At 41.7% G+C, this 16,226-nt stretch overlaps 1 long non-coding RNA gene and 1 pseudogene across 1 annotated transcript; both read left to right on the top strand.

Moving 5' to 3' along the window:
- The first annotated feature begins 8,832 nt into the window (after positions 1-8,832).
- On the top strand, positions 8,833-10,492 carry LOC138310190 (uncharacterized; annotated as a pseudogene).
- A 2,297-nt stretch (positions 10,493-12,789) lies between these two features.
- On the top strand, positions 12,790-15,590 carry LOC138310709 (uncharacterized). The gene is made up of 3 exons (XR_011206475.1): positions 12,790-12,949; positions 14,115-14,245; positions 15,375-15,590. It is a non-coding gene; the product is annotated as an uncharacterized lncRNA (long non-coding RNA).
- The last annotated feature ends 636 nt before the right edge of the window (positions 15,591-16,226 follow it).

Genomic DNA, 16,226 nt, shown 5'->3' with positions numbered 1-16,226 from the left:
GGGGGGGGGGGGGGGGGGGGGGGGGGGGGGGGGGGGGGGGGGGGGGGGGGGGGGGGGGGGGGGGGGGGGGGGGGGGGGGGGGGGGGGGGGGGGGGGGGGGGGGGGGGGGGGGGGGGGGGGGGGGGGGGGGGGGGGGGGGGGGGGGGGGGGGGGGGGGGGGGGGGGGGGGGGGGGGGGGGGGGGGGGGGGGGGGGGGGGGGGGGGGGGGGGGGGGGGGGGGGGGGGGGGGGGGGGGGGGGGGGGGGGGGGGGGGGGGGGGGGGGGGGGGGGGGGGGGGGGGGGGGGGGGGGGGGGGGGGGGGGGGGGGGGGGGGGGGGGGGGGGGGGGGGGGGGGGGGGGGGGGGGGGGGGGGGGGGGGGGGGGGGGGGGGGGGGGGGGGGGGGGGGGGGGGGGGGGGGGGGGGGGGGGGGGGGGGGGGGGGGGGGGGGGGGGGGGGGGGGGGGGGGGGGGGGGGGGGGGGGGGGGGGGGGGGGGGGGGGGGGGGGGGGGGGGGGGGGGGGGGGGGGGGGGGGGGGGGGGGGGGGGGGGGGGGGGGGGGGGGGGGGGGGGGGGGGGGGGGGGGGGGGGGGGGGGGGGGGGGGGGGGGGGGGGGGGGGGGGGGGGGGGGGGGGGGGGGGGGGGGGGGGGGGGGGGGGGGGGGGGGGGGGGGGGGGGGGGGGGGGGGGGGGGGGGGGGGGGGGGGGGGGGGGGGGGGGGGGGGGGGGGGGGGGGGGGGGGGGGGGGGGGGGGGGGGGGGGGGGGGGGGGGGGGGGGGGGGGGGGGGGGGGGGGGGGGGGGGGGGGGGGGGGGGGGGGGGGGGGGGGGGGGGGGGGGGGGGGGGGGGGGGGGGGGGGGGGGGGGGGGGGGGGGGGGGGGGGGGGGGGGGGGGGGGGGGGGGGGGGGGGGGGGGGGGGGGGGGGGGGGGGGGGGGGGGGGGGGGGGGGGGGGGGGGGGGGGGGGGGGGGGGGGGGGGGGGGGGGGGGGGGGGGGGGGGGGGGGGGGGGGGGGGGGGGGGGGGGGGGGGGGGGGGGGGGGGGGGGGGGGGGGGGGGGGGGGGGGGGGGGGGGGGGGGGGGGGGGGGGGGGGGGGGGGGGGGGGGGGGGGGGGGGGGGGGGGGGGGGGGGGGGGGGGGGGGGGGGGGGGGGGGGGGGGGGGGGGGGGGGGGGGGGGGGGGGGGGGGGGGGGGGGGGGGGGGGGGGGGGGGGGGGGGGGGGGGGGGGGGGGGGGGGGGGGGGGGGGGGGGGGGGGGGGGGGGGGGGGGGGGGGGGGGGGGGGGGGGGGGGGGGGGGGGGGGGGGGGGGGGGGGGGGGGGGGGGGGGGGGGGGGGGGGGGGGGGGGGCGGGGGGGGCGGGGGGGGGGGGGGGGTGGGGGCTAGGGGGACGGGGGGGGGGGGGGGGGGGGGGGGGGGGGGGGGGGGGGAGGGGTAGGGGGGGGGGGGGGGGGGGGGGCAGGGATTGCATTTGATTAACGTACATGACTTTGGCTCTGGTATGGATACAGCATACATGTTATACCTGCTTAATCGTATTGATCAACGATTTGGAATTTCAACGGTATCAATCAAAATACTTGATAATGTCATGGACTTTGTCACTATTTCTTTTTATATGTTTCATAATGAATGTAGAACAATACATTTATATCATATTTTGCCCGTTGGTTTTATAACAGAATTAGCCTCATTGAATTGTCCCTTTAACAATTAATAATAACACTGTAAGAATATGCAACGAGAGTTTACTTTTAATGACCGGCTTGTCTTCGGCGGCACGTTTCAGTGATATAGCACAATAAAAAGGGCAACAAGATTAATATACCGCAGTATCCCAAAACATGCACCCAGCACAACACACCGCATACATGGGAGACCGTCCTTACATGACCATAGCTGTTAATATGACGTTAATTAATCAAACAAACAAACAATTAATGCTCAATATCGGCTATAAGTCGTACTTGTAGCTCAAAATGTAGATATTTTTTATGATGAATGTAATATTAAAAGTTTAATTCATATCAAAATTACTACACACGTACATATGCATAATAGTTGTAAAGTTGATTGCAAAGCTACCGGACAGAATAGCAGCATTCATCTTTCATTCTAATCTACTGAAAAAAAATTTCCGACCATACCTCATTGTATTAAGACTTGTTGATTTAAATTATATTTGCTGCCCCTATTGCATGCCGTAAAAGACGGTTTTAAGACTATTGACACTGCATCACTTCTGGACTTCTGTTGAGCGTTCGCCCCTGGAAGGTAGACTCTGGATATCATCTGGCCGAGACACACTAAAGTCTATAATGTGGTAGTTTCTGCTCCTGTTTAGCGCTCAGCATACAGGGAGTGGGACGACTGGTTCGCCCGTTGCCAGTATAAGGTGACCGGGTGGGATGTGTTTAGTGTCTACGACGGCATGTTTCTGTGATATATCAGTGTAAAACTATACAACAGACACAACACGAATAAACTGCTATCTCCCAAATCACGCACTTTATACACGCAACTCACTGCACACATGAGAGGTCGTCGTGATATGTCCCTGGCTGTTTAGAGAACGTAAATATAACTAACCGAACTAAACTAAATTATACGGCCATTTACGATCGTCCTCCCATGTATGTTATATTCATCATTTGTAATAGGAAATGAGTCAAATTTTGTCAGATTTATCAGCATGAGATGGCCATTGAATCATATTAACAAATTTTCCATAACTGACCACCAGGGGTCTTAGGGGTGGGGTTCAAAAGGGGTCAAATACGCTAAAATTTCAAATATCTTCTTCTGAAATTCTGGAAATGGTAGAATCAAATACATTTCTTAGAGTGAAAAAAAACAAGGTCTTCAGGTCTTATACAAAAATTGTGAATTATATGACCCTGGGGTCTCTCGTTTCCCCTGGGGATGGTGTTAAGTTTTACTATAGTTTAATTTAGGGAGAACAACATTTTTGAGAATTATTTGGTCCGGGGGGTGTGGTGGGGGGAGGGGGAGGCGCAGAGGAGTGGGCCAAAAGGGTCAAATAGGCTAAAATTTCAAAAATTCTCCTTCTAAAACCTGGAATTAGTAGAATAAAATAATCTTTGTAGATGGAAAGGTCTTGAGGTGTTTTTATGAAATTGTGAATTATATCACCCTGGGTCTCACGTTACTCCCTTGGGAATGCGTGAAGTTTTCTTTAGTTTTATATGAAAAAACACATTTATGAACATTTTTTGCTCAATTTTCATAGGATATGGGTCAAACTTGATTAGAGTTAATATATTAGCCGGAGATCTAGAAGTTTAATATCCATATCAGTCCTCACTGACCCCCCCTAGGGACGGGACAAAACAGGGGTCAAAATGATTAAAATTTCAAAAAAATGCTTCTAAAAGTTCACAGGTTTGATGGAAGCAAATACTCTTCATAGTCTAAAAAGTCAAATTTATAAATTACACTGACCCAACTTCAAGGCCCAGCATTATAGTGTTTATATGTCTTTTTTTCATTTCATATATATTCTAACTCAGGTGACCGTTAAGGCCCATGGGCCTCTTGTTCTTATTTTAAAATATATGTTTTTATGGTTGTCGCACCGACGTCGTTTCCCAGGATTTTTTAAAATTTCATTTAATACAGATAATAGGCAACTGGAAAGAAAATTACATATGAAAATCGTCACAGTTATTAGTCAGCACCTTGATTTTTGTTCAGGACAGTTATTGTTAGTTTATATTGTAAAACTGAACATCTGTATCACATACTTCAGTACATGTATTTTAAAAGTGTTCCATTTTGGGTCTGTAGCGTTCCACATTGTGTAGCGTCACGTTAGTACAACAACTGTATTAATATATTCGTACGTATTTACAAAGTTACATACAGATTCTATAAAGTATCTACAATAGCAAGCATCTCTCATTTTGATAATCGTCTATTACCATTCATAATCGATAGTCCTTAAGGAAAACCATAATCAATCGATCACGACTGTTCTAAAACATATGGTGTCCAATTGTTTTTAACAAATACAAATATGGTACTGTACGGACTGTAGATCTATCTATACTTTTATCAGCAATTAACATTTTGTAAGAATATAAGGAAACTTTCATATAAACTGTTAAATCACATCTCTTACGTAAACAATAAAAAATTAGTCCATGGAAAATACGAAGTAAAAAAAAAACGAAATATGGACACCCGCTCTACGTATGGTCACTGTAAGTAAGTTTTACCCCCATGGATTATCATTATTAACCTTACCCCTGTATCAAATCATCCCGGGGATCTGGAAGCGGGACCAATAATCATGAGCAAATCCCCCCAAAACCGCTCTCACGGCATTGCGTGAAGCGTCAATGTTTTTACTCTACGAAAATTGTGAATTATATGTATGATCCTGAGGTCTCACATTTTTCCCTGGGGAGGGGTCAAATTTACCATAGTTAAGGTGAAAAAACACAGTTTTGAGCATTATTTGGTCATTTGTAATAGGGAAATGAGTTAAATGTCAGAATGAGTTAAATGTTCCAGAATTATCAGTATGGAAATGGGCCATTGAATCCTTTTAACAAGTTTCCCATGACTGACTTCCAGAAGCCGAGGAGTGGCGCTATTGGCGAAAACTCTGAAATCCAGAAATGATAGAATCTAATACTCTATAGAAGGAAAGGTCTTAATGTCTTTTTCAACAAATATTAATTATATTACTCTGGAATCTTTCGTTTTCACTGGTGAGGGGGTCACCTTTATATATGAAAAAAAATATTTTTGAGAATTTTATTATGGGAAATAAGTCAAATGTCAGAATAATTAGTGTAAGATGGCGGTTGAACTTCCTTGACAAATTTCCCAGGGGTAGGACCAAAAGGGTCCAAATTACAGGTTTACAAATTAATGTAACCTTTTAAACTTCCACACATCTTTCTTCTCAAATTCAAACAAATAGTTAAAATCTAATTCTGTTCACATATGGAAAACTAAAAAAAGTCACTTAAAAATTGAGTAACTTACTTCATAACACTTTGGAATGTCATTTTTTATGTAATATAGCTAACTAAAAAGTGGCCCAAGTATTAATCCATGATAGGAACAGCCAATATGAATGTCAGTACTCCATTTATGCAGATGCAGTATCACTCCAGTCTGGCTGGTCTGATACATTTATATATATAGTATTGCATAATCCAAAAGTTATCTTTAGCATAGGGAATAAGGTTGGAATAATTATCCGATCAACAGCGATTATAGTGACACCTATAAATTAGGGGGGATCGAAAATTTGAAACCAAGGTATTCAATTGCAGTTAAGTTAATGATGTTTATTCTTTCCTCGAATTCAGGTGGTAGTCAAAAAACCGCGTTCTAGATAGGGAGTTAGACTTTGTACCTTCTGCCCCTATTGCATGAATCGTAAATCGGCGAATAAATTTAGGATCTTTTTTCTTTTTTTTTTCCCTCTACCTTTTTTTTTTTTTTTTATCTTTTCTTTCTGCCTAACTGACTTTATCTTTTTCCTAATGCCTCCCCTTTGGCACCCGCCTCACTTTTTGGGTCTTGAGTTGAGACGTTCTCCCCAGTTGAGGAAGGGCTCTGAGGTTTCTGTCCCCCTGGCCGAGACACACCCAACGTCTATATAAGTGTGGTAGTTTCTGCTCCTGACTTAGCGTTCAGCATACAGAGGAGTGGGTCAGACTGGTTTCGCCCGTTGTCAGTATAATCGTGACCAGGGTGGTGTTTTTGTTGCTGGTGGGTCTTTCGCCCCCCCGGGGCAATGCTTCGTGTGTTTTATAGACAACTATAAAAAGGGCAAACAGTTCCCACTATAACAAGAGGACACAACACGAACATACCGCAAGTCTCACCGCAGTTACACTCACCTCGCAACAACATACACGCAAACACACCGCAATACATGGGGAGGCCGTCTCCTTACATTACCAATAGCTGTTTAATAGGACGTTAATTAATCAAACAAACAAACAAAAAGCGTTCTAGATTCGCAGGTAATTAAATGTTATAAGTGAAGTTTGTCAAGCTCATATAAATATTTGACAATGTGTATGGTTTACATGAAATGTAACTTTTGGCGAGAATTTTGGAAATCGATACACCGTTTAATATCAATTATGTGTAAATTGCTAACAATACGTCATTGGAGTCATCAGACTGATGTAAACAGAATTTGTTTGGCTATGAATGCTGTTTCCAGTGACTATTTTATTACGCCTTGTGTGACGATGTAAATAAGTTTTTTAAAGTAATATTCAATGTACGAAATGGGTATAGCAGGGATAGGTGTTAGTATTGCGGCTTCGGAGGCCAGTAAATCCGGAGTCGCGTGTCTCTAGCACCTGGATGGCGACGCACTACTCTCGCCAATGTATACATTTTGGTGCCGAAGACCACTACCAAATGGAAGTATTTGTAGCTTATACTTGGATGAGTTGAACATGGTATGGTCTGAGTTCATGCGGTGTGAAACTCGTTATGATAAGCTGGTTTTTATTTACCTGTAATTCGGCTTGAACGGCCGTGAAAAAGTAAGTAAAATCTTGTTAGTTTTATGAGTAAGTGTATGTCTGAAATCGCAACATAGTATTCATTTCATTGCAAAAATTGGGCTCTTTAACCTAAGTATAATGGTACAATATGGTACCAATTTCTATTATTAAGCACAATGTAAACGTCCATCTGTCTGATTCGTAACAGAATTTTAGTTTGACTATGAATTGACGTTTTCAATACATATTTTACAACACGCGTACGACGTATAGTCGTTTTAAAATTAATTTTGTACAAGAATTATAGTAGGGTAGGTGTAATTGTATGACGCATTATCAAGTTTAAAATTTATTCGTTGTATGGAATTTGCTTTTTAGAGTAATGCATGCTCTGTAAACATAAATATTTTAAGATAAGATTCAATTATATAAACAGAAATATTCTAATCCTGAACCCTTTGAAACATTAGAATGGATGCTTTATCGATTGAGCTAGCAGCCATCGATGATTGGCCTAGTTCAAAACTCTGCTACACATATACTAAATCAATACAAACATTTTTTTGCTTCTACTGCATGCATTTCATTATAAGTTTTAGCAAACAAAACTTTCGATTGATTCTTTCCCTCCACTATTAAATTATTTTTTTAAGAAATTCCTCCTTTATCGATTCAAAATTTCAATACAAATCTATGTGCCTTAAATGAGTAAGAAAAGTTTCTGTACGAGTTTTACCTCCCTTCCAAAAATCGTAAGGTATACGTTTGATGATACATTTCGTATATATGTAAATTGCAGCTGTAAGCACTGCCATACAACACATTTTTATATAAGAGAAATTGTTAAAAAAAATCGGCAGGTTGGGTGGATTATTAGAAACAAACAAACGTAACACAAACAGCCAGCTCCAATTTGTTTCTGATAAAGTCACTGTACCCTAATACCTCAAAACTACACTGGTAACTGGAAATATCTGGAGTTGATTATAGTCCTTAAGATGTGAATTAATCAGTTTATAATAGGTTCAAAGTAGCAAAGTAATCCCTATCGTTTCATAATAAACAGAGACTCACAGAGTTTTTTTGTCCGGCGTCGTCCGTTAACATTTCCTTGTGGACGCGATAACTTGAGTAAATATAAACCGAGCTTAATAAAACTTTGTATGTATAATAAAATTGAAAGGATCTCCGACAAAGTCGAAAATCAACGTGATTCGACTGTTATTTACAGAGTTATTGCCCTTTTGCAATAATATTTATTGGACCTTGTGAGCGCGATAACTTGAGTAACTATAAACTGATCCTTGATGAAACTTTGTATGTGGACTTACATTGGCAAGATCTCGAATGAGTTCGTAAAACAGCGTGATTCGATTGTAATTTACGGAGTTATTGCCCTTTGTACAAATAATTATTTAAAATTGTTCATTAACATGAAACGCGATAACTTGAGTAAATATGAATCGAGCTTAATGAAACAATTGTGTGTAGACATTCATTGGAAAAAATCTCGGAACAAGTTTGAAAATCAGTGTGATTCAACTATAATCTACTACAGAGTTATTGCCATTTGCGCTTATTAATTATTATTGGACCTTGTAGACACTGATAACTTGAGTAAATATAAACCGATCTTAATGACACTTTGTATGTAGACTTACATTAAATAGAATCTCAGAAGAGTTTGAAATTCAGTTTACGGAGTTATTGCCATTTGCACAAATAATTATCATTATACCATATGTGAATACGATAACTTGAATAAATATCACTCAGTTTCATGAAACTTTGTATTTAGACTAAAATTTGAAAGACCTCGGAAAAGTTTAGAAAATGGACCTTATTAGATCGTAACTAACGTAGTTATTGCCCTTTGCAAATTTTATTTCTTGAATTTTGTGAACATGATAAACCTTGAGTAAATATGCACCGATCTCAGAAGAATTTGAAAATCAGTTTACGGAGTTATTGCCCTTTGCACAAATAATTATCATTATACATTGTGAATACGATAAACTTGAATAAATTGTGCACTCAGTTTCATGAAATGTGTATATTAAACTAAAATTTGAAAGACCTCGGACAAGTTAGAAAATGGACCTTATTTGATTCGTAACTAACGGAGTTATTGCCCTTTGCAATTATTATTTAATTGAATTTTGTAAAACATGATAACTTGAGTAAATATGCGCCGATCTTAATGAGACTTTGTATGTAGACTAACATTGGAAAGATAAGCTTGATTTGGACGATCTTTTACGGAGTTATTGCCATTTGCAATAATAGTTAAGGATGTGAACCTTGTGAACACAGTAATGTGAGTAAAACTGCATGACGCTTAATGAAAAATTTATTTTCATGGTAGTGGCAGTAGAGGATAAGTGGGGTCTAAGTTCAAAACCCCACATGGGCAGTTGCAAAGTACTGTCCTTAGAGGTCAGAGTTTTTTCTTGGTATTCTAACTTTATCTCTTAAAGCATGTACTTTGTATATCCTGAAATAGCCCTGTCCATTTATAATTAAATCAAAACCAAAGTAAACCCGTGTCATAATTTGTTTTGCAAGAACTTAATTAGTTCGTATCACTTTCAATATTTCTGTCCTATCAAAATTAAATTCACCATCTTCAATCTGATATATTAAGCACCAAACAATCTCTCCTGAATTAATAAATTTTATGATAAATAATATATTATATTTTTTAATTTTCAGATCAGGCCATATAAAGCCAATCTGTTTGGTATTTGTAATGATGGCCGCACTTCACAGACAAAGTACTTGTTTGGTGAGGATCAGTGCATATGTCTGGATGGATCACAGAGCCACTCAGCCAACTCTGTGATATCAATGCTTCATCACTATTTTGATCATCATGGGGAAGGGGAAAAGAAGTTTATCTTAACGCAGATAATTATGGTGGACAGAAGAAGAATCAGGTATGAAACACATTCAACTGAGGTATTTAAATAAAACATGTGTAACCCATGGTCAGTATAAAGTCACAATATACTGCTCTGTTAGGGTGAACTTCTCTTTAGCTCAATCGGTTGAGCGTCAGACTAGTAACCAAGAAGTCCCGCGTTCGAACCCTGGCAGAGGCAGTGATTATGATTATATCAAATCTGATTTTCTACAAGGACTGTCCAGTCATGTGATTTATATAATCATCATAATATTAATGGTATCAAACTGTAATATATAAGTCTCTCCCTCCAAATGACTCTTTCCCATAAGCATTTTGTGATTATGTGCAATACTATATCAACAAAAATCTTCATATGTTGAGATGTCCCCATTTTATGATAACAGATCAATAAGAGTGTTGGTTCTCCTTTGTACAATGTAGTGCTATAATGTATGATTTATTTTTTTTCAGGTTTGTCACAAGCTATCTGCCATGGAGGGTCGCAAATGGTTATCACAAAGACATCTATTTTCACTTTATGAAACCATACCATGCTCAATGTCTTGTCGATGTGATGTTTGGTATTGCCAGAAAGAAAATTCGGAGGAATGATGTTGATAGTTTGTCCGACCTCAAAGTGACCATCGATGCGTCATCCACACATAACCAGGCAACTGTTTATAGCGAACTGTCACCAAACTCATGGGTATGGAGGGACTGGAAGCAATTTTTAAACCTGTTTTCAGAGCCGTTCCTAATAGGATGTAAAAATAACCGAGCAAACCCAAATAAGATTGTTAAACGGTAATAGTTTACTGTAAATAATTTTACTGTGTATTTTTATTTTATTTAGGTATGGTGAAAGTGAAGACTAGCGTTGATGGAGATTACACAGTCGTGAGACTTCTGAAGAGAGGAAAGGAAATACCAAATGGCATGCCAGTAAGGCTAGAAGCAAAATGTCTTTCTCCAGAACGTACATGGTATCTGTATAAAAACATCAGACCTTTTGCAAAAGATCTTTCAAAAGACCTTCTTTGCCCTCTTCCAAATGTCCAAGAGCCTACCAAATCAACGCAACCTAATACAGAAGAAAAATTAACATGGTTTTGAGTTGAATTTATTCTGAAACTTTAGGGTTGAGCCATTTATACTTGATACTAGTGTAAAAATGAAGTCTGGTTTAAAAATGATATGATAATATGTGTCCTTGTTAAGTATTTGTCTTGGGCAATAAACAAACTATTTTACCTGTACTTTGTCACGTCAACGAGGCAGTACAGCTATACAAAGTAAAAAATATATCTACTGTTACCTGAAGTCAATGTGTTATTGCCCAACCGATACCTAGAAACAATCCATATACAGTATATCAGGCCGTTGTTACATGACCCTGACGGTAAATAGGACGTTAAATATAATCACGCAATCAAACATTAATATGTTGATTTTATCATCAAAAGTGATGCTTCAGTGAGATTCTACTATAAAAAAATCGTTTAACAATTACAATTTATACCACACGAATATACCACAGCCTCCTCAAACGTATACACTAGCACCCAGTCCGTAAATGTTTGTTTGATTTAATCAACATCCTATTAACCACCAGGGCCATGTAAGGACAGCTCCCATGTATGCGGTGTGTAGCTTGAATGTAGAGTGATATACGTTGGTTTGTTTTATTAATTAAATTTAATTAACGTCTTATTAACAGCCAGGGTCATTTAAGAACAGCCTCCCATTTATGCCGTGTGTAGCATGTTTGTAATGTGATGTGCGTTTGTTTGTTTGAGTAATTAACGTCATATTAACAGCCAGGGTCATGTGAGGACGACCTCCCATGTTTGCGGTGTGTAGTATGTATGAAGTGTGTGGTGTGTGTTTGGGGAGATTTTGGGGTGTGTAGTATGTATGAAGTGTGTGGTGTGTGTTTGGCGAAAGTGCAGTGTGTAGTATGTATGAAGTGTGTGGAGTGTGTGTTTGGGGAGAGTGCGGTGTGTAGTATGCATGAAGTGTGTGGTGTATGTTTGGGGAGACTGCGGATGTGTAGTATGTATGAAATGTGTGGTGTGTTTGGGGAGAAGAGTTTGCGGTGTGTGCAGTATATATGAAGTGTGTGGTGTATGTTTGGGGAGAGATGCGGTGTGTAGTATGTATGAAGTGTGTGGTGTGTGTTTGGGGAGAGTTTGCGGTGTGTAGTATGTATGAAGTGTGTGGTGTGTGTTTGGGGAGAGTTTGCGGTGTTGTAGTATGTATGAAGTGTGTGGTCTTGTATGTTTGGGGGAGAGTGCGGTCTTGTGTGTGGTGTGTGTTTGGGGCGAGTGCGGTCTTGTAATGTTTGGGGAGAGTGCGGTCTTGTGTGTGGTGTGTGTTTGGGGGAGAGTGCGGTCTTGTTGTGTCTTGTATGTTTGGGGAGAGTGCGGTCTTGTTGTGTCTTGTATAGTGGAAGTCTTGGTCTTTTAGAGTGTTCCTAGTTTCTAAATAGGAAGTTTTATCTAATCAGTTAAAAATCCCAGCATGCTAATATTGATTGTATCACACTTTATGAATTGTTCATTTTAATTAATTAATGATTTCACATTTCTATCTAAACTGGAATCCAATCTTTATATCATATCTTTACAAAGTCAGAGAAGCAGACGTGTTTAAATTATGTATCGTATCCTCTGTTATCATAAATTAGCATATAATTGATTTTTCATTTTCTCATATGGATGTTATCTGATATTTTACATTTTTTAATGAAATGCCCGAATAAAAAACCACCACCAGTCCATATTCAAAACAGTTTATCCTTTTAAATGAAATTATGTGAAACACAAAACACCAATCGAATCACCAGATACACCCAGGTAAGACACAACAAGGATATACCTGCAGCTTCCCGAAATACGGCCCTAGTTGTTACATAGGACCTACCTAGTCTTAACAAACAGTCTTTGAAGTTTGTTAAAATTGATGACCTTGACCTATTTCAAATGTCACGGTGGTTAAATACATCAGAGAATTAACAACTTATTAGTAAATAATGCCTTTATTGTTAGTTGAAAGAAAAGGTGAGCATTTTCAGCCTATTTAATTATTTTACATTGATCCATTTTTGCCACTGGCTTTATAATTTGAACCCTGCCCTTACCATGATATGAATGAGTATGAATATGAATAACATTAGTTGTGATGAGGATCGAAACTTTAGTTTAAATGGTCGGTATGACGCGCCTTACCGAAAACATGCCTTAGACAAAATACACCAATCAAACTTTACTTCCTTGTCTCGGACAATAAACAAACTATTTTCGGTAACCTGTACTGGGTGACGTCAACGAGGCAGTAAACTATACAAAGTAAACAATATATCTACTGTTTACCTGGAATCATTGTGCAATTGCCCAACAGATACCTAGAAACAATCCATATACAGTATATAAGCACAGATTAGAACACCTCTTGACATTCATTCTCTCAAGTCGTTCCAACCATGGCTATACCCCTAATAAACAGTATTACTGTTGACGTGCGCCGTAGTCGGCGTCGTACCCGGAGACGTTCAGAAGTACACATTGCTTGGTAAGATTTTAAACTCGTTTCTTGATCATAATATGTTGGCTTTCTATCCTCGTTTGTTTACGTTAAATGTAAATGGAATTTTTTACAATTAATATAAATGACGCATATATATATATATATATATATATATAATACATAATTGTTTACTGTGTTATGTTGATCTAGAGTACAAACTGTGGCTTGAGGCTACAGGTTGATTATTCAATAAGCATTAGGTAAGCGGTAAGAAATCCCTGATGTCGCAATAAAGATACTAGGCCTGTATACCGTGCATGGTTTTACTATTAAGCTATAAAGTAAAACGTGAAACTGAATGAATCGTCTGTGATAGAAGGCTTTTGTTGATTTATTAAGGTATTCTCTATTTAAAAAATGCTCCACCGCTGACAAATGGGTATTTTTCACTATCAAAACCAGGAGCAGACGATTTAGTATTTTTCTTCAGTTACAAAAGTTACTTACTTTAAACCATTACCACCATTGAAAAGTTTGAGCTTCTAATTTTAGTTCAAGTTAAAAATATAAAAAAAAATAATGGATTGCATCCCGAAAAAATTCCGTCCCACTATATCCTATATGGAATGAAGTACTGATTGCGCATGCACCAAAGGCGAAGTAAAATATTTTTTTATCATTTTTTGTGTTAATTATACATATATATACACGGTTAAACACCAATTATTGTTCAAGTGATGAATATCATTTATGCTCTGTCGATGGTGGAGCATCTTTAATAATAAATGATAACTCAAGTTTGTGACGGTGATTTTCATTGAATTAGAGTTTCTTAATTAGCCAATTTTAACATCACTTCTGATCAAGTAAATGGCGAAATGATTCAAAATCAAAATGGTGACACATAATGAATTTGAAAAATCGCGATTTCAAATCCACAATTAGTTTACAGTAACCTTGGGTTTTTGCTGACTAGCCCTGCAGGTAGGGCGGTAGAATTGTACCTTTTGAGCGTTCACCCCTGTGAGGAAGGCTCTGGGTTACTATACAAGAAGACACAACATGACTATAACGTAGTCTTCCAAAAACCCACACTTCACACACGCTACTACACACCGCATACATGGTAAGCCGTCGTTACATGACCTTAGCTGTTAATAGAACGTTAATACATCAAACAAGGTATTGCTGACAATGTATTCTATTTAAGACATACCACGTGACTGTGAGGATGTGCGAGACGCGGGAAATACGGAGAGTGGGGTTTATACTATCTACATAAATAAGAGAGATGCTGTCAAAGTCTGGTGTGACATGGAGACGGATGGCGGAGGCTGGACGGTAAGATTCGTTTAGTACCAATCTGATTAAAAAAAAGATCCTTACAATCACTACGTCTTTGGAACGGGGTGGTTAGGATTTGTATTTTAAACTAGAAGGAACGGAATAGTTACATGTATAAGGATCTGTAATTTGTTTGTTTGATTAATTAACGTCCTATTAACAGCAATGGTCATTGAAGGACGGCCTCCCATGTATGCGGTGTGTTTGCGTGTATGTAGTGCGAGGTGCGTGTTTTGGGAGACTGCGGTATATTCATGTTGTGTCTTCTTGCATAGTGTAACTGTTGCCCTTTTTATAGTGTTATATCACTGAAGCATGCCGCCAAAGACACCAAGCAACACACCCCACCCGGTCACATTATACTGACAACGGACGAATCAGTCGTTCCCCTCCCTGTATGCTGAGCGCTAAGCAGGAGCAGAAAATACCACTTTTATAGACTTTGGTGTGTCTCGGCCAGGGGACAGAACCCATAGTCTTCCTCACAAGGGCGAATGCTCAACTCAAGGCCAAACGTGAGGCGGTGCCAAGGGAGGCATGAGGAAATATAAAGTCAGTTAGGAAGAAGAGAAAAATATAAGATCCTAAATTTAGTCGCCTTTTACGATCATGCAATAGGGGCAGCAGGTACAATTCAGGTTAACGGAGTAGTTAAAAGGGTTTGTATTTCAATCGGATGGCCTTTAATACGTTCCGATTTATTTATGCATTTTAAATAGTTTTCTGTATACATCAGAGGCCGTCCTTGTATGACCTGTTGATCAATTAAACAAAGCTCAGTCCCTCCATTTTATAAAGTTTATGAGCCTATGAACGTCGAGCGGTCAGTTGCTTAACCGTTGTAACAGCCAGCAGTAACCCCATGGGGTTGGTTGTGGAAAAACAATTTCTCAAGTTTCTTAATGTCACGGGCCTTATGGCCGATAGATAAAACATACATACAAACATGGTTACAGTATACAACACATGGTATAGGAGAGTGATTGTTAAACTCTTCATTATGAAACCATATCTCTAATTGTAATTTTGACAACAAAGTGTGTTCGACTTCATATATGATAAATCTGCTATAGAATGACAGTAGATATTTGAAGCAATATATCCTAGAAAATATGTATCATTGCAGGTAGGGCGTTAGAATTGTCCCTTAAAAGGCGACTAAATTTAGGATCTATTTCTTCTTCCTAACTGACCACCACACTTTTGGCCTTTTGTTGAGCGCTCGCCACTGTGAGGCAGGCTCTGGTTCTGTCCCCTGGCCGAGACACACCAAAGTGTCTGCTCCTGCTTAGAGCTCTGCATGACGGGAGTGGGACGACTGGGTCGCCCGTTGTCAGTATAACGTGACCGAATGTGAGTGTTGCTTGGTGTCTTCAGCGTCATGCTTCAGTGATGCACTATAAAAATTGGCAACAGTTCCACTTTGCAAGAAGACACGACCCTAAAATACCGCAGTACACGCACCTCGCACTTCACAAACTTTACACACCTCGTGCCTAGCAGACTGTCCTTGCATGATCCTGGCTGTTAAGAGGTACGCTGTAAACTTTAACATTAGAATAACGATTAAAATTTATTTTTGATTAACTCAATATCTACTATCTTGAACAATGAATTTAGAGTTATCCCCCTTTAGCTGTTAAGTATTGTAAGTAACATTGTTTGTGTAATACATTTGCTGGCCATGGAATCATATCGTATGTCGGTTTTAAGAGCTTACGTAGTTCTAATATGTGTAAAATTGTCATAACGTTTCTTTTATTTATTTGTTGCAATATCTACTAAATGTCCATACAGTACAAACTTGATGAAAACAATATATACTTCTAAGAGCTGAATTATAAAAGTATTACGTGTTGTTTAAGTTGAATGTGTAACAACTGCAAAAATTTTACATGGTATTTTTTCTTAAGGAATCTTAACAAAATTATAATATTTCATAAAATATATTTGTTTGGTTGATTAAATTTGTAAGGTC

Source organism: Argopecten irradians, chromosome 16 (assembly GCF_041381155.1).
Source record: "Argopecten irradians isolate NY chromosome 16, Ai_NY, whole genome shotgun sequence".
Taxonomy (NCBI): domain Eukaryota; kingdom Metazoa; phylum Mollusca; class Bivalvia; order Pectinida; family Pectinidae; genus Argopecten; species Argopecten irradians.
This window is presented reverse-complemented; position numbering and strand designations above follow the sequence as displayed.